Consider the following 22,906-nt stretch of genomic DNA (forward strand, 5'->3'; position numbering starts at 1 on the left):
TTTCTGCTGAAAAACACGTTTTGTCACTTTCTGCACACTGGGGTTAAGGGCTGAATCAGTGGGCTCTTCTGAGCCAGGCAGTTACATAGGTTTTCTACAGTCTGAAAAAACGCGTTTATTTCGGGCTGAAAAACACGTTTTGAAAAGTGTGCTGTTCCTGAACTATAAGTTACATGGGGTTGACCAAAGTTGCAGAAACATGTTTATTTCTGCTGAAAAACACGTTTTGTCACTTTCTGCACACTGGGGTTAAGGGCTGACTCAGTGGGCTCTTCTGAGCCAGGCAGTTACATAGGGATTCAACAGTCTGAAAAAACGCGTTTATTTCGGGCTGAAAAACACGTTTTGAAAAGTGTGCTGTTCCTTACACATATGTTACATTGGGTTGACCAAAGTTGCAGAAACATGTTTACTTCTGCTGAAAAACACGTTTTGACACTTTCTGCACACTGGGGTAAAAGGCTGACTCAGTGGACTCTTCTGAGCCAGGCAGTTACATAGGGATTCAACAGTCTGAAATAACACGTTTATTTCGGGCTGAAAAACACGTTTTGAAAAGTGTGCTGTTCCTGACCTATAAGTTACATTGGGTTGACCAAAGTTGCAGAAACATGTTTACTTCTGCTGAAAAACACGTTTTGACACTTTCTGCACACTGGGGTAAAAGGCTGACTCAGTGGACTCTTCTCAGCCAGGCAGTTACATTGGGATTCAACAGTCTGAAAAAACGCGTTTATTTCGGGCTGAAAAACACGTTTTGAAAAGTGTGCTGTTCCTGAACTATAAGTTACATGGGGTTGACCAAAGTTGCAGAAACATGTTTATTTCTGCTGAAAAACACGTTTTGTCACTTTCTGCACACTGGGGTTAAGGGCTGACTCAGTGGGCTTTTCTGAGCCAGGCAGTTACATAGGGATTCAACAGTCTGAAAAAACGCGTTTAATTCGGGCTGGAAAACACGTTTTGAAAAGTGTGCTGTTCCTTACACATATGTTACATTGGGTTGACCAAAGTTGCAGAAACATGTTTACTTCTGCTGAAAAACACGTTTTGACACTTTCTGCACACTGGGGTAAAAGGCTGACTCAGTGGACACTTCTGAGCCAGGCAGTTACATAGGGATTCAACAGTCTGAAATAAAACGTTTATTTCGGGCTGAAAAACACGTTTTGAAAAGTGTGCTGTTCCTGAACTATAAGTTACATGGGGTTGACCAAAGTTGCAGAAACATGTTTATTTCTGCTGAAAAACACGTTTTGTCACTTTCTGCACACTGGGGTTAAGGGCTGACTCAGTGGGCTCTTCTGAGCCAGGCAGTTACATAGGGATTCAACAGTCTGAAAAAACGCGTTTAATTCGGGCTGAAAAACACGTTTTGAAAAGTGTGCTGTTCCTTACACATATGCTACATTGGGTTGACCAAAGTTGCAGAAACATGTTTACTTCTGCTGAAAAACACGTTTTGACACTTTCTGCACACTGGGGTAAAAGGCTGACTCAGTGGACTCTTCTGAGCCAGGCAGTTACATAGGTTTTCTACAGTCTGAAAAAACGCGTTTATTTCGGGCTGAAAAACACGTTTTGAAAAGTGTGCTGTTCCTGACCCATATGTTACATTGGGTTGACCAAAGTTGCAGAAACATTTTTATTTCTGCTGAAAAACACGTTTTGACACTTTCTGCACACTGGGGTAAAAGGCTGACTCAGTGGACTCTTCTGAGCCAGGCAGTTACATAGGGATTCAACAGTCTGAAATAAAACGTTTATTTCGGGCTGAAAAACACGTTTTGAAAAGTGTGCTGTTCCTGAACTATAAGTTACATGGGGTTGACCAAAGTTGCAGAAACATGTTTATTTCTGCTGAAAAACACGTTTTGTCACTTTCTGCACACTGGGGTTAAGGGCTGACTCAGTGGGCTCTTCTGAGCCAGGCAGTTACATAGGGATTCAACAGTCTGAAAAAACGCGTTTAATTCGGGCTGAAAAACACGTTTTGAAAAGTGTGCTGTTCCTTACACATATGTTACATTGGGTTGACCAAAGTTGCAGAAACATGTTTACTTCTGCTGAAAAACACGTTTTGACACTTTCTGCACACTGGGGTAAAAGGCTGACTCAGTGGACTCTTCTGAGCCAGGCAGTTACATAGGGATTCAACAGTCTGAAATAACACGTTTATTTCGGGCTGAAAAACACGTTTTGAAAAGTGTGCTTTTCCTGACCTATAAGTTACATGGGGTTGACCAAAGTTGCAGAAACATGTTTATTTCTGCTGAAAAACACGTTTTGTCACTTTCTGCACACTGGGGTTAAGGGCTGAATCAGTGGGCTCTTCTGAGCCAGGCAGTTACATAGGTTTTCTACAGTCTGAAAAAACGCGTTTATTTCGGGCTGAAAAACACGTTTTGAAAAGTGTGCTGTTCCTGAACTATAAGTTACATGGGGTTGACCAAAGTTGCAGAAACAAGTTTATTTCTGCTGAAAAACACGTTTTGTCACTTTCTGCACACTGGGGTTAAGGGCTGACTCAGTGGGCTCTTCTGAGCCAGGCAGTTACATAGGGATTCAACAGTCTGAAAAAACGCGTTTATTTCGGGCTGAAAAACACGTTTTGAAAAGTGTGCTGTTCCTTACACATATGTTACATTGGGTTGACCAAAGTTGCAGAAACATGTTTACTTCTGCTGAAAAACACGTTTTGACACTTTCTGCACACTGGGGTAAAAGGCTGACTCAGTGGACTCTTCTGAGCCAGGCAGTTACATAGGGATTCAACAGTCTGAAATAACACGTTTATTTCGGGCTGAAAAACACGTTTTGAAAAGTGTGCTGTTCCTGACCTATAAGTTACATTGGGTTGACTAAAGTTGCAGAAACATGTTTACTTCTGCTGAAAAACACGTTTTGACACTTTCTGCACACTGGGGTAAAAGGCTGACTCAGTGGACTCTTCTCAGCCAGGCAGTTACATTGGGATTCAACAGTCTGAAAAAACGCGTTTATTTCGGGCTGAAAAACACGTTTTGAAAAGTGTGCTGTTCCTGAACTATAAGTTACATGGAGTTGACCAAAGTTGCAGAAACATGTTTATTTCTGCTGAAAAACACGTTTTGTCACTTTCTGCACACTGGGGTTAAGGGCTGACTCAGTGGGCTCTTCTGAGCCAGGCAGTTACATAGGGATTCAACAGTCTGAAAAAACGCGTTTATTTCGGGCTGAAAAACACGTTTTGAAAAGTGTGCTGTTCCTTACACATATGTTACATTGGGTTGACCAAAGTTGCAGAAACATGTTTACTTCTGCTGAAAAACACGTTTTGACACTTTCTGCACACTGGGGTAAAAGGCTGACTCAGTGGACTCTTCTGAGCCAGGCAGTTACATAGGGATTCAACAGTCTGAATTAACACGTTTATTTCGGGCTGAAAAACACGTTTTGAAAAGTGTGCTGTTCCTGACCTATAAGTTACATGGGGTTGACCAAAGTTACAGAAACATGTTTATTTCTGCTGAAAAACACGTTTTGTCACTTTCTGCACACTGGGGTTAAGGGCTGACTCAGTGGGCTCTTCTGAGCCAGGCAGTTACATAGGGATTCAACAGTCTGAAAAAACGCGTTTAATTCGGGCTGGAAAACACGTTTTGAAAAGTGTGCTGTTCCTTACACATATGTTACATTGGGTTGACCAAAGTTGCAGAAACATGTTTACTTCTGCTGAAAAACACGTTTTGACACTTTCTGCACACTGGGGTAAAAGGCTGACTCAGTGGACACTTCTGAGCCAGGCAGTTACATAGGGATTCAACAGTCTGAAATAACACGTTTATTTCGGGCTGAAAAACACGTTTTGAAAAGTGTGCTTTTCCTGACCTATAAGTTACATGGGGTTGACCAAAGTTGCAGAAACATGTTTATTTCTGCTGAAAAACACGTTTTGACACTTTCTGCACACTGGGGTAAAAGGCTGACTCAGTGGACTCTTCTGAGCCAGGCAGTTACATAGAGATTCAACAGTCTGAAATAAAACGTTTATTTCGGGCTGAAAAACACGTTTTGAAAAGTGTGCTGTTCCTGAACTATAAGTTACATGGGGTTGACCAAAGTTGCAGAAACATGTTTATTTCTGCTGAAAAACACGTTTTGTCACTTTCTGCACACTGGGGTTAAGGGCTGACTTAGTGGGCTCTTCTGAGCCAGGCAGTTACATAGGGATTCAACAGTCTGAAAAAACGCGTTTAATTCGGGCTGAAAAACACGTTTTGAAAAGTGTGCTGTTCCTTACACATATGTTATATTGGGTTGACCAAAGTTGCAGAAACATGTTTACTTCTGCTGAAAAACACGTTTTGACACTTTCTGCACACTGGGGTAAAAGGCTGACTCAGTGGACTCTTCTGAGCCAGGCAGTTACATAGGGATTCAACAGTCTGAAATAACACGTTTATTTCGGGCTGAAAAACACGTTTTGAAAAGTGTGCTGTTCCTTACACATATGTTATATTGGGTTGACCAAAGTTGCAGAAACATGTTTATTTCTGCTGAAAAACACGTTTTGTCACTTTCTGCACACTGGGGTTAAGGGCTGAATCAGTGGGCTCTTCTGAGCCAGGCAGTTACATAGGTTTTCTACAGTCTGAAAAAACGCGTTTATTTCGGGCTGAAAAACACGTTTTGAAAAGTGTGCTGTTCCTGAACTATAAGTTACATGGGGTTGACCAAAGTTGCAGAAACATGTTTATTTCTGCTGAAAAAATGGTTTTGTCACTTTCTGCACACTGGGGTTAAGGGCTGAATCAGTGGGCTCTTCTGAGCCAGGCAGTTACATAGGTTTTCTACAGTCTGAAAAAACGCGTTTATTTCGGGCTGAAAAACACGTTTTGAAAAGTGTGCTGTTCCTGAACTATAAGTTACATGGGGTTGACCAAAGTTGCAGAAACATGTTTATTTCTGCTGAAAAAATGGTTTTGTCACTTTCTGCACACTGGGGTTAAGGGCTGAATCAGTGGGCTCTTCTCAGCCAGGCAGTTACATTGGGATTCAACAGTCTGAAAAAACACGTTTATTTCGGGCTGAAAAACACGTTTTGAAAAGTGTGATATTCCTGACCCATATGTTACATTGGGTTGACCAAAGTTGCAGAAACATTTTTATATCTGCTGAAAAACACGTTTTGACACTTTCTGCACACTGGGGTAAAAGGCTCACTCAGTGGACTCTTCTGAGCCAGGCAGTTACATAGGGATTCAACAGTCTGAAATAAAACGTTTATTTCGGGCTGAAAAACACGTTTTGAAAAGTGTGCTGTTCCTGAACTATAAGTTACATGGGGTTGACCAAAGTTGCAGAAACATGTTTATTTCTGCTGAAAAACACGTTTTGTCACTTTCTGCACACTGGGGTTAAGGGCTGACTCAGTGGGCTCTTCTGAGCCAGGCAGTTACATAGGGATTCAACAGTCTGAAAAACGCGTTTAATTCGGGCTGGAAAACACGTTTTGAAAAGTGTGCTGTTCCTTACACATATGTTACATTGGGTTGACCAAAGTTGCAGAAACATGTTTACTTCTGCTGAAAAACACGTTTTGACACTTTCTGCACACTGGGGTAATAGGCTGACTCAGTGGACTCTTCTGAGCCAGGCAGTTAATTAGGGATTCAACAGTCTGAAATAACACGTTTATTTCGGGCTTAAAAACACGTTTTGAAAAGTGTGCTTCTCCTGACCTATAAGTTACATGGGCTTGACCAAAGTTGCAGAAACATGTTTATTTCTGCTGAAAAACACGTTTTGTCACTTTCTGCACACTGGGGTTAAGGGCTGAATCAGTGGGCTCTTCTGAGCCAGGCAGTTACATAGGTTTTCTACAGTCTGAAAAAACGCGTTTATTTCGGGCTGAAAAACACGTTTTGAAAAGTGTGCTGTTCCTGACCCATATGTTACATTGGGTTGACCAAAGTTGCAGAAACATTTTTATTTCTGCTGAAAAACACGTTTTGACACTTTCTGCACACTGGGGTAAAAGGCTGACTCAGTGGACTCTTCTGAGCCAGGCAGTTACATAGGGATTCAACAGTCTGAAATAAAACGTTTATTTCGGGCTGAAAAACACGTTTTGAAAAGTGTGCTGTTCCTGAACTATAAGTTACATGGGGTTGACCAAAGTTGCAGAAACATGTTTATTTCTGCTGAAAAACACGTTTTGTCACTTTCTGCACACTGGGGTTAAGGGCTGACTCAGTGGGCTCTTCTGAGCCAGGCAGTTACATAGGGATTCAACAGTCTGAAAAAACGCGTTTAATTCGGGCTGAAAAACACGTTTTGAAAAGTGTGCTGTTCCTTACACATATGTTACATTGGGTTGACCAAAGTTGCAGAAACATGTTTACTTCTGCTGAAAAACACGTTTTGACACTTTCTGCACACTGGGGTAAAAGGCTGACTCAGTGGACTCTTCTGAGCCAGGCAGTTACATAGGGATTCAACAGTCTGAAATAACACGTTTATTTCGGGCTGAAAAACACGTTTTGAAAAGTGTGCTTTTCCTGACCTATAAGTTACATGGGGTTGACCAAAGTTGCAGAAACATGTTTATTTCTGCTGAAAAACACGTTTTGTCACTTTCTGCACACTGGGGTTAAGGGCTGAATCAGTGGGCTCTTCTGAGCCAGGCAGTTACATAGGTTTTCTACAGTCTGAAAAAACGCGTTTATTTCGGGCTGAAAAACACGTTTTGAAAAGTGTGCTGTTCCTTACACATATGTTACATTGGGTTGACCAAAGTTGCAGAAACATGTTTACTTCTGCTGAAAAACACGTTTTGACACTTTCTGCACACTGGGGTAAAAGGCTGACTCAGTGGACTCTTCTGAGCCAGGCAGTTACATAGGGATTCAACAGTCTGAAATAACACGTTTATTTCGGGCTGAAAAACACGTTTTGAAAAGTGTGCTGTTCCTGACCTATAAGTTACATTGGGTTGACCAAAGTTGCAGAAACATGTTTACTTCTGCTGAAAAACACGTTTTGACACTTTCTGCACAATGGGGTAAAAGGCTAACTCAGTGGACTCTTCTCAGCCAGGCAGTTACATTGGGATTCAACAGTCTGAAAAAACACGTTTATTTCGGGCTGAAAAACACGTTTTGAAAAGTGTGCTATTCCTGACCCATATGTTACATTGGGTTGACCAAAGTTGCAGAAACATTTTTATATCTGCTGAAAAACACGTTTTGACACTTTCTGCACACTGGGGTAAAAGGCTCACTCAGTGGACTCTTCTGAGCCAGGCAGTTACATAGGGATTCAACAGTCTGAAATAAAACGTTTATTTCGGGCTGAAAAACACGTTTTGAAAAGTGTGCTGTTCCTGAACTATAAGTTACATGGGGTTGACCAACGTTGCAGAAACATGTTTATTTCTGCTGAAAAACACGTTTTGTCACTTTCTGCACACTGGGGTTAAGGGCTGACTCAGTGGGCTCTTCTGAGCCAGGCAGTTACATAGGGATTCAACAGTCTGAAAAAACGCGTTTAATTCGGGTTAAAAAACACGTTTTGAAAAGTGTGCTGTTCCTTACACATATGTTACATTGGGTTGACCAAAGTTGCAGAAACATGTTTACTTCTGCTGAAAAACACGTTTTGACACTTTCTGCACACTGGGGTAAAAGGCTGACTCAGTGGACTCTTCTGAGCCAGGCAGTTACATAGGGATTCAACAGTCTGAAATAACACGTTTATTTCGGGCTGAAAAACACGTTTTGAAAAGTGTGCTTTTCCTGACCTATAAGTTACATGGGGTTGACCAAAGTTGCAGAAACATGTTTATTTCTGCTGAAAAACACGTTTTGTCACTTTCTGCACACTGGGGTTAAGGGCTGAATCAGTGGGCTCTTCTGAGCCAGGCAGTTACATAGGTTTTCTACAGTCTGAAAAAACGTGTTTATTTCGGGCTGAAAAACACGTTTTGAAAAGTGTGCTGTTCCTGAACTATAAGTTACATGGGGTTGACCAAAGTTGCAGAAACATGTTTATTTCTGCTGAAAAACACGTTTTGTCACTTTCTGCACACTGGGGTTAAGGGCTGACTCAGTGGGCTCTTCTGAGCCAGGCAGTTACATAGGGATTCAACAGTCTGAAAAAACGTGTTTAATTCGGGCTGGAAAACACGTTTTGAAAAGTGTGCTGTTCCTTACACATATGTTACATTGGGTTGACCAAAGTTGCAGAAACATGTTTACTTCTGCTGAAAAACACGTTTTGACACTTTCTGCACACTGGGGTAATAGGCTGACTCAGTGGACTCTTCTGAGCCAGGCAGTTACATAGGGATTCAACAGTCTGAAATAACACGTTTATTTCGGGCTGAAAAACACGTTTTGAAAAGTGTGCTTCTCCTGACCTATAAGTTACATGGGCTTGACCAAAGTTGCAGAAACATGTTTATTTCTGCTGAAAAACACGTTTTGTCACTTTCTGCACACTGGGGTTAAGGGCTGAATCAGTGGGCTCTTCTGAGCCAGGCAGTTACATAGGTTTTCTACAGTCTGAAAAAACGCGTTTATTTCGGGCTGAAAAACACGTTTTGAAAAGTGTGCTGTTCCTGACCCATATGTTACATTGGGTTGACCAAAGTTGCAGAAACATTTTTATTTCTGCTGAAAAACACGTTTTGACACTTTCTGCACACTGGGGTAAAAGGCTGACTCAGTGGACTCTTCTGAGCCAGGCAGTTACATAGGGATTCAACAGTCTGAAATAAAACGTTTATTTCGGGCTGAAAAACACGTTTTGAAAAGTGTGCTGTTCCTGAACTATAAGTTACATGGGGTTGACCAAAGTTGCAGAAACATGTTTATTTCTGCTGAAAAACACGTTTTGTCACTTTCTGCACACTGGGGTTAAGGGCTGACTCAGTGGGCTCTTCTGAGCCAGGCAGTTACATAGGGATTCAACAGTCTGAAAAAACGCGTTTAATTCGGGTTAAAAAACACGTTTTGAAAAGTGTGCTGTTCCTTACACATATGTTACATTGGGTTGACCAAAGTTGCAGAAACATGTTTACTTCTGCTGAAAAACACGTTTTGACACTTTCTGCACACTGGGGTAAAAGGCTGACTCAGTGGACTCTTCTGAGCCAGGCAGTTACATAGGGATTCAACAGTCTGAAATAACACGTTTATTTCGGGCTGAAAAACACGTTTTGAAAAGTGTGCTTTTCCTGACCTATAAGTTACATGGGGTTGACCAAAGTTGCAGAAACATGTTTATTTCTGCTGAAAAACACGTTTTGTCACTTTCTGCACACTGGGGTTAAGGGCTGAATCAGTGGGCTCTTCTGAGCCAGGCAGTTACATAGGTTTTCTACAGTCTGAAAAAACGTGTTTATTTCGGGCTGAAAAACACGTTTTGAAAAGTGTGCTGTTCCTGAACTATAAGTTACATGGGGTTGACCAAAGTTGCAGAAACATGTTTATTTCTGCTGAAAAACACGTTTTGTCACTTTCTGCACACTGGGGTTAAGGGCTGACTCAGTGGGCTCTTCTGAGCCAGGCAGTTACATAGGGATTCAACAGTCTGAAAAAACGTGTTTAATTCGGGCTGGAAAACACGTTTTGAAAAGTGTGCTGTTCCTTACACATATGTTACATTGGGTTGACCAAAGTTGCAGAAACATGTTTACTTCTGCTGAAAAACACGTTTTGACACTTTCTGCACACTGGGGTAATAGGCTGACTCAGTGGACTCTTCTGAGCCAGGCAGTTACATAGGGATTCAACAGTCTGAAATAACACGTTTATTTCGGGCTGAAAAACACGTTTTGAAAAGTGTGCTTCTCCTGACCTATAAGTTACATGGGCTTGACCAAAGTTGCAGAAACATGTTTATTTCTGCTGAAAAACACGTTTTGTCACTTTCTGCACACTGGGGTTAAGGGCTGAATCAGTGGGCTCTTCTGAGCCAGGCAGTTACATAGGTTTTCTACAGTCTGAAAAAACGCGTTTATTTCGGGCTGAAAAACACGTTTTGAAAAGTGTGCTGTTCCTGACCCATATGTTACATTGGGTTGACCAAAGTTGCAGAAACATTTTTATTTCTGCTGAAAAACACGTTTTGACACTTTCTGCACACTGGGGTAAAAGGCTGACTCAGTGGACTCTTCTGAGCCAGGCAGTTACATAGGGATTCAACAGTCTGAAATAAAACGTTTATTTCGGGCTGAAAAACACGTTTTGAAAAGTGTGCTGTTCCTGAACTATAAGTTACATGGGGTTGACCAAAGTTGCAGAAACATGTTTATTTCTGCTGAAAAACACGTTTTGTCACTTTCTGCACACTGGGGTTAAGGGCTGACTCAGTGGGCTCTTCTGAGCCAGGCAGTTACATAGGGATTCAACAGTCTGAAAAAACGCGTTTAATTCGGGCTGAAAAACACGTTTTGAAAAGTGTGCTGTTCCTTACACATATGTTACATTGGGTTGACCAAAGTTGCAGAAACATGTTTACTTCTGCTGAAAAACACGTTTTGACACTTTCTGCACACTGGGGTAAAAGGCTGACTCAGTGGACTCTTCTGAGCCAGGCAGTTACATAGGGATTCAACAGTCTGAAATAACACGTTTATTTCGGGCTGAAAAACACGTTTTGAAAAGTGTGCTTTTCCTGACCTATAAGTTACATGGGGTTGACCAAAGTTGCAGAAACATGTTTATTTCTGCTGAAAAACACGTTTTGTCACTTTCTGCACACTGGGGTTAAGGGCTGAATCAGTGGGCTCTTCTGAGCCAGGCAGTTACATAGGTTTTCTACAGTCTGAAAAAACGCGTTTATTTCGGGCTGAAAAACACGTTTTGAAAAGTGTGCTGTTCCTGAACTATAAGTTACATGGGGTTGACCAAAGTTGCAGAAACATGTTTATTTCTGCTGAAAAACACGTTTTGTCACTTTCTGCACACTGGGGTTAAGGGCCGACTCAGTGGGCTCTTCTGAGCCAGGCAGTTACATAGGGATTCAACAGTCTGAAAAAACGCGTTTATTTCGGGCTGAAAAACACGTTTTGAAAAGTGTGCTGTTCCTTACACATATGTTACATTGGGTTGACCAAAGTTGCAGAAACATGTTTACTTCTGCTGAAAAACACGTTTTGACACTTTCTGCACACTGGGGTAAAAGGCTGACTCAGTGGACTCTTCTGAGCCAGGCAGTTACATAGGGATTCAACAGTCTGAAATAACACGTTTATTTCGAGCTGAAAAACACGTTTTGAAAAGTGTGCTGTTCCTGACCTATAAGTTACATGGGGTTGACCAAAGTTACAGAAACATGTTTATTTCTGCTGAAAAACACGTTTTGTCACTTTCTGCACACTGGGGTTAAGGGCTGACTCAGTGGGCTCTTCTGAGCCAGGCAGTTACATAGGGATTCAACAGTCTGAAAAAACGCGTTTATTTCGGGCTGAAAAACACGTTTTGAAAAGTGTGCTGTTCCTGACCTATAAGTTACATTGGGTTGACCAAAGTTGCAGAAACATGTTTACTTCTGCTGAAAAACACGTTTTGACACTTTCTGCAAACTGGGGTAAAAGGCTGACTCAGTGGACTCTTCTCAGCCAGGCAGTTACATTGGGATTCAACAGTGTGAAAAAACGCGTTTATTTCGGGCTGAAAAACACGTTTTGAAAAGTGTGCTGTTCCTGAACTATAAGTTACATGGGGTTGACCAAAGTTGCAGAAACATGTTTATTTCTGCTGAAAAACACGTTTTGTCACTTTCTGCACACTGGGGTTAAGGGCTGACTCAGTGGGCTCTTCTGAGCCAGGCAGTTACATAGGGATTCAACAGTCTGAAAAAACGCGTTTATTTCGGGCTGAAAAACACGTTTTGAAAAGTGTGCTGTTCCTTACACATATGTTACATTGGGTTGACCAAAGTTGCAGAAACATGTTTACTTCTGCTGAAAAACACGTTTTGACACTTTCTGCACACTGGGGTAAAAGGCTGACTCAGTGGACTCTTCTGAGCCAGGCAGTTACATAGGGATTCAACAGTCTGAAATAACACGTTTATTTCGAGCTGAAAAACACGTTTTGAAAAGTGTGCTGTTCCTGACCTATAAGTTACATGGGGTTGACCAAAGTTACAGAAACATGTTTATTTCTGCTGAAAAACACGTTTTGTCACTTTCTGCACACTGGGGTTAAGGGCTGACTCAGTGGGCTCTTCTGAGCCAGGCAGTTACATAGGGATTCAACAGTCTGAAAAACGCGTTTATTTCGGGCTGAAAAACACGTTTTGAAAAGTGTGCTGTTCCTTACAGATATGTTACATTGAGTTGACCAAAGTTGCAGAAACATGTTTACTTCTGCTGAAAAACACGTTTTGACACTTTCTGCACACTGGGGTAAAAGGCTGACTCAGTGGACTCTTCTGAGCCAGGCAGTTACATAGGGATTCAACAGTCTGAAATAACACGTTTATTTCGAGCTGAAAAACACGTTTTGAAAAGTGTGCTGTTCCTGACCTATAAGTTACATGGGGTTGACCAAAGTTACAGAAACATGTTTATTTCTGCTGAAAAACACGTTTTGTCACTTTCTGCACACTGGGGTTAAGGGCTGACTCAGTGGGCTCTTCTGAGCCAGGCAGTTACATAGGTTTTCTACAGTCTGAAAAAACGCGTTTATTTCGGGCTGAAAAACATGTTTTGAAAAGTGTGCTGTTCCTGACACATAAGTTACATGGGATTGACCAAAGTTGCAGAAACATGTTTATTTCTGCTGAAAAACACGTTTTGACACTTTTCACACACTGCGGTAAATGGCTGACTCAGTGGGCTCTTCTGAGCCAGGCAGTTACATAGGTTTTCTACAGTCTGAAAAAACGCGTTTATTTCGGGCTGAAAAACATGTTTTGAAAAGTGTGCTGTTCCTGACACATAAGTTACATGGGATTGACCAAAGTTGCAGAAACATGTTTATTTCTGCTGAAAAACACGTTTTGACACTTTTCACACACTGCGGTAAAAGGCTGACTCAGTGGGCTCTTCTGAGCCAGGCAGTTACATAGGGATTCAACAGTCTGAAAATACGCGTTTGTTTCGGGCTGAAAAACACGTTTTGAAAAGTGTGCTGTTCCTCACCCATAAGTTACATGGGGGTGACCAAAGTTGCAGAAACATATTTATTTCTGCTGAAAAACACGTTTTGACCACTTCTGCACACTGGGGTTAAGACTTGAGTCAGTGAGCTCTTCTGACCCTAGCAGTAATATTGAGATTCCAAGGTTTGAAAAAACGTGTTTATTTCGGGCTGAAAAACACGTTTTGAAAAGAGTGCTGTTCCTGACCTATAAGTTACATGGGGATGACCAAAGTTGCAGAAACATGTTTATTTCTGCTGAAAAACACGTTTTGACACTTTTTGCACACTGCGGTAAAAGGCTGACTCAGTGGGCTCTTCTGAGCCAGGCAGTTACATTAAGATTCAACAGTCTGAAAAAACGCGTTTATTTCAGGCTGAAAAACACGTTTTGAAAAGTGTGCTGTTCCTGAACTATAAGTTACATGGGGTTGACCAAAGTTGCAGAAACATGTTTATTTCTGCTGAAAAACACGTTTTGTCACTTTCTGCACACTGGGGTTAAGGGCTGACTCAGTGGGCTCTTCTGAGCCAGGCAGTTACATAGGGATTCAACAGTCTGAAAAAACGTGTTTAATTCGGGCTGGAAAACACGTTTTGAAAAGTGTGCTGTTCCTTACACATATGTTACATTGGGTTGACCAAAGTTGCAGAAACATGTTTACTTCTGCTGAAAAACACGTTTTGACACTTTCTGCACACTGGGGTAATAGGCTGACTCAGTGGACTCTTCTGAGCCAGGCAGTTACATAGGGATTCAACAGTCTGAAATAACACGTTTATTTCGGGCTGAAAAACACGTTTTGAAAAGTGTGCTTCTCCTGACCTATAAGTTACATGGGCTTGACCAAAGTTGCAGAAACATGTTTATTTCTGCTGAAAAACACGTTTTGTCACTTTCTGCACACTGGGGTTAAGGGCTGAATCAGTGGGCTCTTCTGAGCCAGGCAGTTACATAGGTTTTCTACAGTCTGAAAAAACGCGTTTATTTCGGGCTGAAAAACACGTTTTGAAAAGTGTGCTGTTCCTGACCCATATGTTACATTGGGTTGACCAAAGTTGCAGAAACATTTTTATTTCTGCTGAAAAACACGTTTTGACACTTTCTGCACACTGGGGTAAAAGGCTGACTAAGTGGACTCTTCTGAGCCAGGCAGTTACATAGGCATTCAACAGTCTGAAATAAAACGTTTATTTCGGGCTGAAAAACACGTTTTGAAAAGTGTGCTGTTCCTGAACTATAAGTTACATGGGGTTGACCAAACTTGCAGAAACATGTTTATTTCTGCTGAAAAACACGTTTTGTCACTTTCTGCACACTGGGGTTAAGGGCTGACTCAGTGGGCTCTTCTGAGCCAGGCAGTTACATAGGGATTCAACAGTCTGAAAAAACGCGTTTAATTCGGGCTGAAAAACACGTTTTGAAAAGTGTGCTGTTCCTTACACATATGTTACATTGGGTTGACCAAAGTTGCAGAAACATGTTTACTTCTGCTGAAAAACACGTTTTGACACTTTCTGCACACTGGGGTAAAAGGCTGACTCAGTGGACTCTTCTGAGCCAGGCAGTTACATAGGGATTCAACAGTCTGAAATAACACGTTTATTTCGGGCTGAAAAACACGTTTTGAAAAGTGTGCTTTTCCTGACCTATAAGTTACATGGGGTTGACCAAAGTTGCAGAAACATGTTTATTTCTGCTGAAAAACACGTTTTGTCACTTTCTGCACACTGGGGTTAAGGGCTGAATCAGTGGGCTCTTCTGAGCCAGGCAGTTACATAGGTTTTCTACAGTCTGAAAAAACGCGTTTATTTCGGGCTGAAAAACACGTTTTGAAAAGTGTGCTGTTCCTGAACTATAAGTTACATGGGGTTGACCAAAGTTGCAGAAACATGTTTATTTCTGCTGAAAAACACGTTTTGTCACTTTCTGCACACTGGGGTTAAGGGCTGACTCAGTGGGCTCTTCTGAGCCAGGCAGTTACATAGGGATTCAACATTCTGAAAAAACGCGTTTATTTCGGGCTGAAAAACACGTTTTGAAAAGTGTGCTGTTCCTTACACATATGTTACATTGGGTTGACCAAAGTTGCAGAAACATGTTTACTTCTGCTGAAAAACACGTTTTGACACTTTCTGCACACTGGGGTAAAAGGCTGACTCAGTGGACTCTTCTGAGCCAGGCAATTACATAGGGATTCAACAGTCTGAAATAACACGTTTATTCGAGCTGAAAAACACGTTTTGAAAAGTGTGCTGTTCCTGACCTATAAGTTACATGGGGTTGACCAAAGTTACAGAAACATGTTTATTTCTGCTGAAAAACACGTTTTGTCACTTTCTGCACACTGGGGTTAAGGGCTGACTCAGTGGGCTCTTCTGAGCCAGGCAGTTACATAGGGATTCAACAGTCTGAAAAAACGCGTTTATTTCGGGCTGAAAAACACGTTTTGAAAAGTGTGCTGTTCCTTACAGATATGTTACATTGAGTTGACCAAAGTTGCAGAAACATGTTTACTTCTGCTGAAAAACACGTTTTGACACTTTCTGCACACTGGGGTAAAAGGCTGACTCAGTGGACTCTTCTGAGCCAGGCAGTTACATAGGGATTCAACAGTCTGAAATAACACGTTTATTTCGAGCTGAAAAACACGTTTTGAAAAGTGTGCTGTTCCTGACCTATAAGTTACATGGGGTTGACCAAAGTTCCAGAAACATGTTTATTTCTGCTGAAAAACACGTTTTGTCACTTTCTGCACACTGGGGTTAAGGGCTGACTCAGTGGGCTCTTCTGAGCCAGGCAGTTACATAGGTTTTCTACAGTCTGAAAAAACGCGTTTATTTCGGGCTGAAAAACATGTTTTGAAAAGTGTGCTGTTCCTGACCCATAAGTTACATGGGATTGACCAAAGTTGCAGAAACATGTTTATTTCTGCTGAAAAACACGTTTTGACACTTTTCGCACACTGCGGTAAAAGGCTGACTCAGTGGGCTCTTCTGAGCCAGGCAGTTACATAGGGATTCAACAGTCTGAAAATACGCGTTTGTTTCGGGCTATAAAACACGTTTTGAAAAGTGTGCTGTTCCTCACCCATAAGTTACATGGGGGTGACCAAAGTTGCAGAAACATATTTATTTCTGCTGAAAAACACGTTTTGACCACTTCTGCACACTGGGGTTAAGACTTGAGTCAGTGAGCTCTTCTGACCCTAGCAGTAATATTGAGATTCCAAGGTTTGAAAAAACGTGTTTATTTCGGGCTGAAAAACACGTTTTGAAAAGAGTGCTGTTCCTGACCTATAAGTTACATGGGGATGACCAAAGTTGCAGAAACATGTTTATTTCTGCTGAAAAACACGTTTTGACACTTTTTGCACACTGCGGTAAAAGGCTGACTCAGTGGGCTCTTCTGAGCCAGGCAGTTACATTAAGATTCAACAGTCTGAAAATACGCGTTTGTTTCGGGCTGAAAAACACGTTTTGAAAAGTGTGCTGTTCCTCACCCATAAGTTACATGGGGGTGACCAAAGTTGCAGAAACATATTTATTTCTGCTGAAAAACACGTTTTGACCACTTCTGCACACTGGGGTTAAGACTTGAGTCAGTGAGCTCTTCTGACCCTAGCAGTAATATTGAGATTCCAAGGTTTGAAAAAACGTGTTTATTTCGGGCTGAAAAACACGTTTTGAAAAGAGTGCTGTTCCTGACCTATAAGTTACATGGGGATGACCAAAGTTGCAGAAACATGTTTATTTCTGCTGAAAAACACGTTTTGACACTTTTTGCACACTGCGGTAAAAGGCTGACTCAGTGGGCTCTTCTGAGCCAGGCAGTTACATTAAGATTCAACAGTCTGAAAAAACGCGTTTATTTCAGGCTGAAAAACACGTTTTGAAAAGTGTGCTGTTCCTGAACTATAAGTTACATGGGGTTGACCAAAGTTGCAGAAACATGTTTATTTCTGCTGAAAAACACGTTTTGTCACTTTCTGCACACTGGGGTTAAGGGCTGACTCAGTGGGCTCTTCTGAGCCAGGCAGTTACATAGGGATTCAACAGTCTGAAAAAACGCGTTTAATTCGGGCTGAAAAACACGTTTTGAAAAGTGTGCTGTTCCTTACACATATGTTACATGGGATTGACCAAAGTTGCAGAAACATGTTAATTTCTGCTGAAAAACACGTTTTGACACATATTGCACACTGGGGTAAAAGGCTGACTCAGTGGGCTCTTCTGAGTCAGGCAGTTACATAGGGATTCAACAGTCTGAAATAACACATTTATTTTGTGCTGAAAAACATGTTTTGAAAAGTGTGCTGTTCCTGACTCATATGTTACATTGGGATTGACCAAAGTTGCAGAAACATGTTTATTTCTTCTGAAAAACACGTTTTGACACTTTCTGCACACTTGGGTAAAAGGCTGACTCAGTGGACTCTTTTGAGCCAGGCAGTTACATAGGGATTCAACAGTCTGAAAATACGCGTTTGTTTCAGACTGAAAAACACGTTTTGAAAAGTGTGCTGTTCCTGACCCATATGTTACATTGGGTTTCCCAAAGTTGCAGAAACATGTTTATTTCTGCTGAAAAACACGTTTTGACCACTTCTGCACACTGGGGTTCAGACTTGAGTCAGTGAGCTCTTCTGACCCTAGCAGTAATATTGAGATACCAAGGTTTGAAAAAACGCGTTTATTTCAGGCTGAAATACACGTTTTGAAAAGTGTTCTGTTCCTGACCCATAAGTTACATGGGGATGACCAAAGTTGCAGAAACATGTTTATTTCTGCTGATAAACACGTTTTGACCTCTTCTGCACACTGGGGTTAAGACTTGAGTCAGTGAGCTCTTCTGACCCTAGCAGTAATATTGAGATTCCAAGGTTTGAAAAAACGCGTTTATTTCGGGCTGAAAAACACGTTTTGAAAAGAGTGCTGTTCCAGACCTATAAGTTACATGGGGATGACAAAGGTTGCAGAAACATGTTTATTTCTGCTGAAAAACACGTTTGACACATTTTGCACACTGGGGTAAAAGGCTGACTCAGTGGGCTCTTCTGAGCCAGGCAGTTAAATAGGGATTCAACAGTCTGAAAATACGCGTTTATTTCGGACTAAAAAACACGTTTTGAAAAGTGTGCTGTTCCTGACCCATATGTTACATTGGGTTGACCAAAGTTGCAGAAACATTTTTATTTCTGCTGAAAAACACGTTTTGACACTTTCTGCACACTGGGATAAAAGGCTGACTCAGTGGACTCTTCTGAGCCAGGCAGTTACCTAGGGATTCAACAGTCTGAAATAACACGTTTATTTCGGGCTGAAAAACACGTTTTGAAAAGTGTGCTGTTTCTGAACTATAAGTTACATGGGGTTTACCAAAGTTGCAGAAACATGTTTATTTCTGCTGAAAAACACGTTTTGACCACTTCTGCACACTGGGGTTAAGACTTGAGTCAGTGAGCTCTTCTGACCCTAGCAGTAATATTGAGATTCCAAGGTTTGAAAAAACGCGTTTATTTCGGGCTGAAAAACACGTTTTGAAAAGTGTGCTGTTCCTGACCCATATGTTACATTGGGTTGACCAAAGTTGCAGAAACATTTTTATTTCTGCTGAAAAACACGTTTTGACACTTTCTGCACACTGGGGTAAAAAGCTGACTCAGTGGACTCTTCTGAGCCAGGCAGTTACATAGGGATTCAACAGTCTGAAATAAAACGTTTATTTCGGGCTGAAAAACAGGTTTTGAAAAGAGTGCTGTTCCTGAACTATAAGTTACATGGGGTTGACCAAAGTTGCAGAAACATGTTTATTTCTGCTGAAAAACACGTTTTGTCACTTTCTGCACACTGGGGTTAAGGGCTGACTCAGTGGGCTCTTCTGAGCCAGGCAGTTACTTAGGGATTCAACAGTCTAAAAAAACGCGTTTGTTTCGGGCTGAAAAACACGTTTTGAAAAGTGTGCTGTTCCTGACCCATAAGTTACATGAGGTTGACCATAGTTGCAGAAACATGTTTATTTCAGCTGAAAAACACGTTTTGACCACTTCTACACACTGGGGTTAAGGGCTGACTCAGTGGGCTCTTCTGAGCCAGGCAGTTACATAGGTTTTCTACAGTCTGAAAAAACGCGTTTATTTCGGGCTGAAAAACACGTTTTGAAAAGTGTGCTGTTTCTGACCCATAAGATACATGGGATTGACCAAAGTTGCAGAAACATGTTTATTTCTGCTGAAAAACACGTTTTGACACATTTTGCACACTGGGGTAAAAGGCTGACTCAGTGGGCTCTTCTGAGTCAGGCAGTTACATAGGGATTCAACAGTCTGAAATAACACGTTTATTTTGGGCTGAAAAACGTGTTTTGAAAAGTGTGCTGTTCCTGACTCATATGTTACATTGGGTTGACCAAAGTTGATGAAACATGTTTATTTCTGCTGAAAAACACGTTTTGACACTTTCTGCACACTGGGGTAAAAGGCTGACTCAGTGGACTCTTCTGAGCCAGGCAGTTACATAGGGATTCAACAGTCTGAAAAAACGAGTTTATTTCGGGCTGAAAAACACGTTTTGAAAAGTGTGCTGTTCCTGACCATATGTTACATTGGGTTGACCAAAGTTGCAGAAACATGTTTATTTCTGCTGAAAAACACGTTTTGACCACTTCTGCACACTGGGGTTAAGACTTGAGTCAGTGAGCTCTTCTGACCCTAGCAGTAATATTGAGATTCCAAGGTTTGAAAAAACGCGTTTATTTCGGCCTGAAAAACACGTTTTGAAAAGAGTGCTGTTCCTGACCTATAAGTTACATGGGGATGACCAAAGTTGCAGAAACATGTTTATTTCTGCTGAAAAACACGTTTTCACACATTTTGCACACTGGGGTAAAAGGCTGACTCAGTGGGCTCTTCTGAGCCAGGCAGTTAAATAGGGATTCAACAGCCTGAAAAAACGCGTTTATTTCGGGCTGAAAAACACTTTTTGAAAAGTGTGCTGTTCCTGACCCATAAGTTACATGGGATTGACCAAAGTTGCAGAAACATTTTTATTTCTGCTGAAAAACACGTTTTGACCACTTCTGCACACTGGGGTTAAGACTTGAGTCAGTGAGCTCTTCTGACCCTAGCAGTAATATTGAGATACCAAGGTTTGAAAAAACGCGTTAATTTCAGGCTGAAAAACACGTTTTGAAATGTGTGCTGTTCCTGACCCATAAGTTACATGGGGATGATCAAAGTTGCAGAAACATGTTTATTTCTGCTGAAAAACACGTTTTGTCACTTTCTGCACACTGGGGTTAAGGGCTGACTCAGTGGGCTCTTCTGAGCCAGGCAGTTACATAGGGATTCAACAGTCTGAAAAAACGCGTTTAATTCGGGCTGAAAAACACGTTTTGAAAAGTGTGCTGTTCCTTACACATATGTTACATGGGATTGACCAAAGTTGCAGAAACATGTTAATTTCTGCTGAAAAACACGTTTTGACACATATTGCACACTGGGGTAAAAGGCTGACTCAGTGGGCTCTTCTGAGTCAGGCAGTTACATAGGGATTCAACAGTCTGAAATAACACGTTTATTTTGGGCTGAAAAACGTGTTTTGAAAAGTGTGCTGTTCCTGACTCATATGTTACATTGGGTTGACCAAAGTTGATGAAACATGTTTATTTCTGCTGAAAAACACGTTTTGACACTTTCTGCACACTGGGGTAAAAGGCTGACTCAGTGGACTCTTCTGAGCCAGGCAGTTACATAGGGATTCAACAGTCTGAAAAAACGAGTTTATTTCGGGCTGAAAAACACGTTTTGAAAAGTGTGCTGTTCCTGACCATATGTTACATTGGGTTGACCAAAGTTGCAGAAACATGTTTATTTCTGCTGAAAAACACGTTTTGACCACTTCTGCACACTGGGGTTAAGACTTGAGTCAGTGAGCTCTTCTGACCCTAGCAGTAATATTGAGATTCCAAGGTTTGAAAAAACGCGTTTATTTCGGCCTGAAAAACACGTTTTGAAAAGAGTGCTGTTCCTGACCTATAAGTTACATGGGGATGACCAAAGTTGCAGAAACATGTTTATTTCTGCTGAAAAACACGTTTTCACACATTTTGCACACTGGGGTAAAAGGCTGACTCAGTGGGCTCTTCTGAGCCAGGCAGTTAAATAGGGATTCAACAGCCTGAAAAAACGCGTTTATTTCGGGCTGAAAAACACTTTTTGAAAAGTGTGCTGTTCCTGACCCATAAGTTACATGGGATTGACCAAAGTTGCAGAAACATTTTTATTTCTGCTGAAAAACACGTTTTGACCACTTCTGCACACTGGGGTTAAGACTTGAGTCAGTGAGCTCTTCTGACCCTAGCAGTAATATTGAGATACCAAGGTTTGAAAAAACGCGTTAATTTCAGGCTGAAAAACACGTTTTGAAATGTGTGCTGTTCCTGACCCATAAGTTACATGGGGATGATCAAAGTTGCAGAAACATGTTTATTTCTGCTGAAAAACACGTTTTGACACTTTTTGCACACTGCGGTAAAACGCTGACTCAGTGGGCTCTTCTAAGTTAGGCAGTTACATAGGGATTCAACAGTCTGAAAATACGCGTTTGATTCGGGCTGAAAAACACGTTTTGAAAAGTGTGCTGTTCCTGACCCGTATGTTACATTGGGTTGACCAAAGTTGCAGAAACATGTTTATTTCTGCTGAAAAACAAGTATTGTCCACTTCTGCACACTGGGGTTAAGACTTGAGTCAGTGAGCTCTTCTGACCCTAGCAGTAATATTGAGATACCAAGGTTTGAAAAAACGCGTTTAATTCGGGATGAGAAACACGTTTTGAAAAGTGTGCTGTTCCTGACCCATAAGTTACATGGGGATGACCAAAGTTGCAGAAACATGTTTATTTCTGCTGAAAAACACGTTTTGACCACATCTGCACACTGGGGTTAAGACTTGAGTCAGTGAGCTCTTCTGACCCTAGCAGTAATATTGAGATACCAAGGTTTGAAAAAACGCGTTTATTTCGGGCTGAAAAACACGTTTTAAAAAGAGTGCTGTTCCTGACCTATAAGTTACATGGGGATGACCAAAGTTGCAGAAACATGTTTATTTCTGCTGAAAAACACATTTTGCACACTGGGGTAAAAGGCTGACTCAGTGGGCTCTTCTGAGCCAGGCAGTTAAATAGGGATTCAACAGTCTGAAAATTCGCGTTTGTTTCGGGCTGAAAAACACGTTTTGAAAAGTGTGCTGTTCCTGACCCATAAGTTACATGGGGTTGACCAAAGTTGCAGAAACATGTTTATTTCTGCTGAAAAACACGTTTTGTCACTTTCTGCACACTGGGGTTAAGGGCTGACTCAGTGGGCTCTTCTGAGCCAGGCAGTTACATAAGGATTCAACAGTCTGAAAAAACGCGTTTATTTCGGGCTGAAAAACACGTTTTGAAAAGTGTGCTGTTCCTGACCCATAAGTTACATGGGGTTGACCATAGTTGCAGAAACATGTTTATTTCAGCTGAAAAACATGTTTTGACCACTTCTACACACTGGGGTTAAGGGCTGACTCAGTGGACTCTTCTGAGCCAGGCAGTTACATAGGTTTTCTACAGTCTGAAAAAACGCGTTTATTTCAGGCTGAAATACACGTTTTGAAAAGTGTGCTGTTCCTGACCCATAAGTTACATGGGGGTGACCAAAGTTGCAAAAACATGTTTATTTCTGCTGAAAAACACGTTTTGACACATTTTGCACACTGGGGTAAAAGGGTGAC

Source organism: Lepisosteus oculatus, chromosome 23 (assembly GCF_040954835.1).
Source record: "Lepisosteus oculatus isolate fLepOcu1 chromosome 23, fLepOcu1.hap2, whole genome shotgun sequence".
Taxonomy (NCBI): domain Eukaryota; kingdom Metazoa; phylum Chordata; class Actinopteri; order Semionotiformes; family Lepisosteidae; genus Lepisosteus; species Lepisosteus oculatus.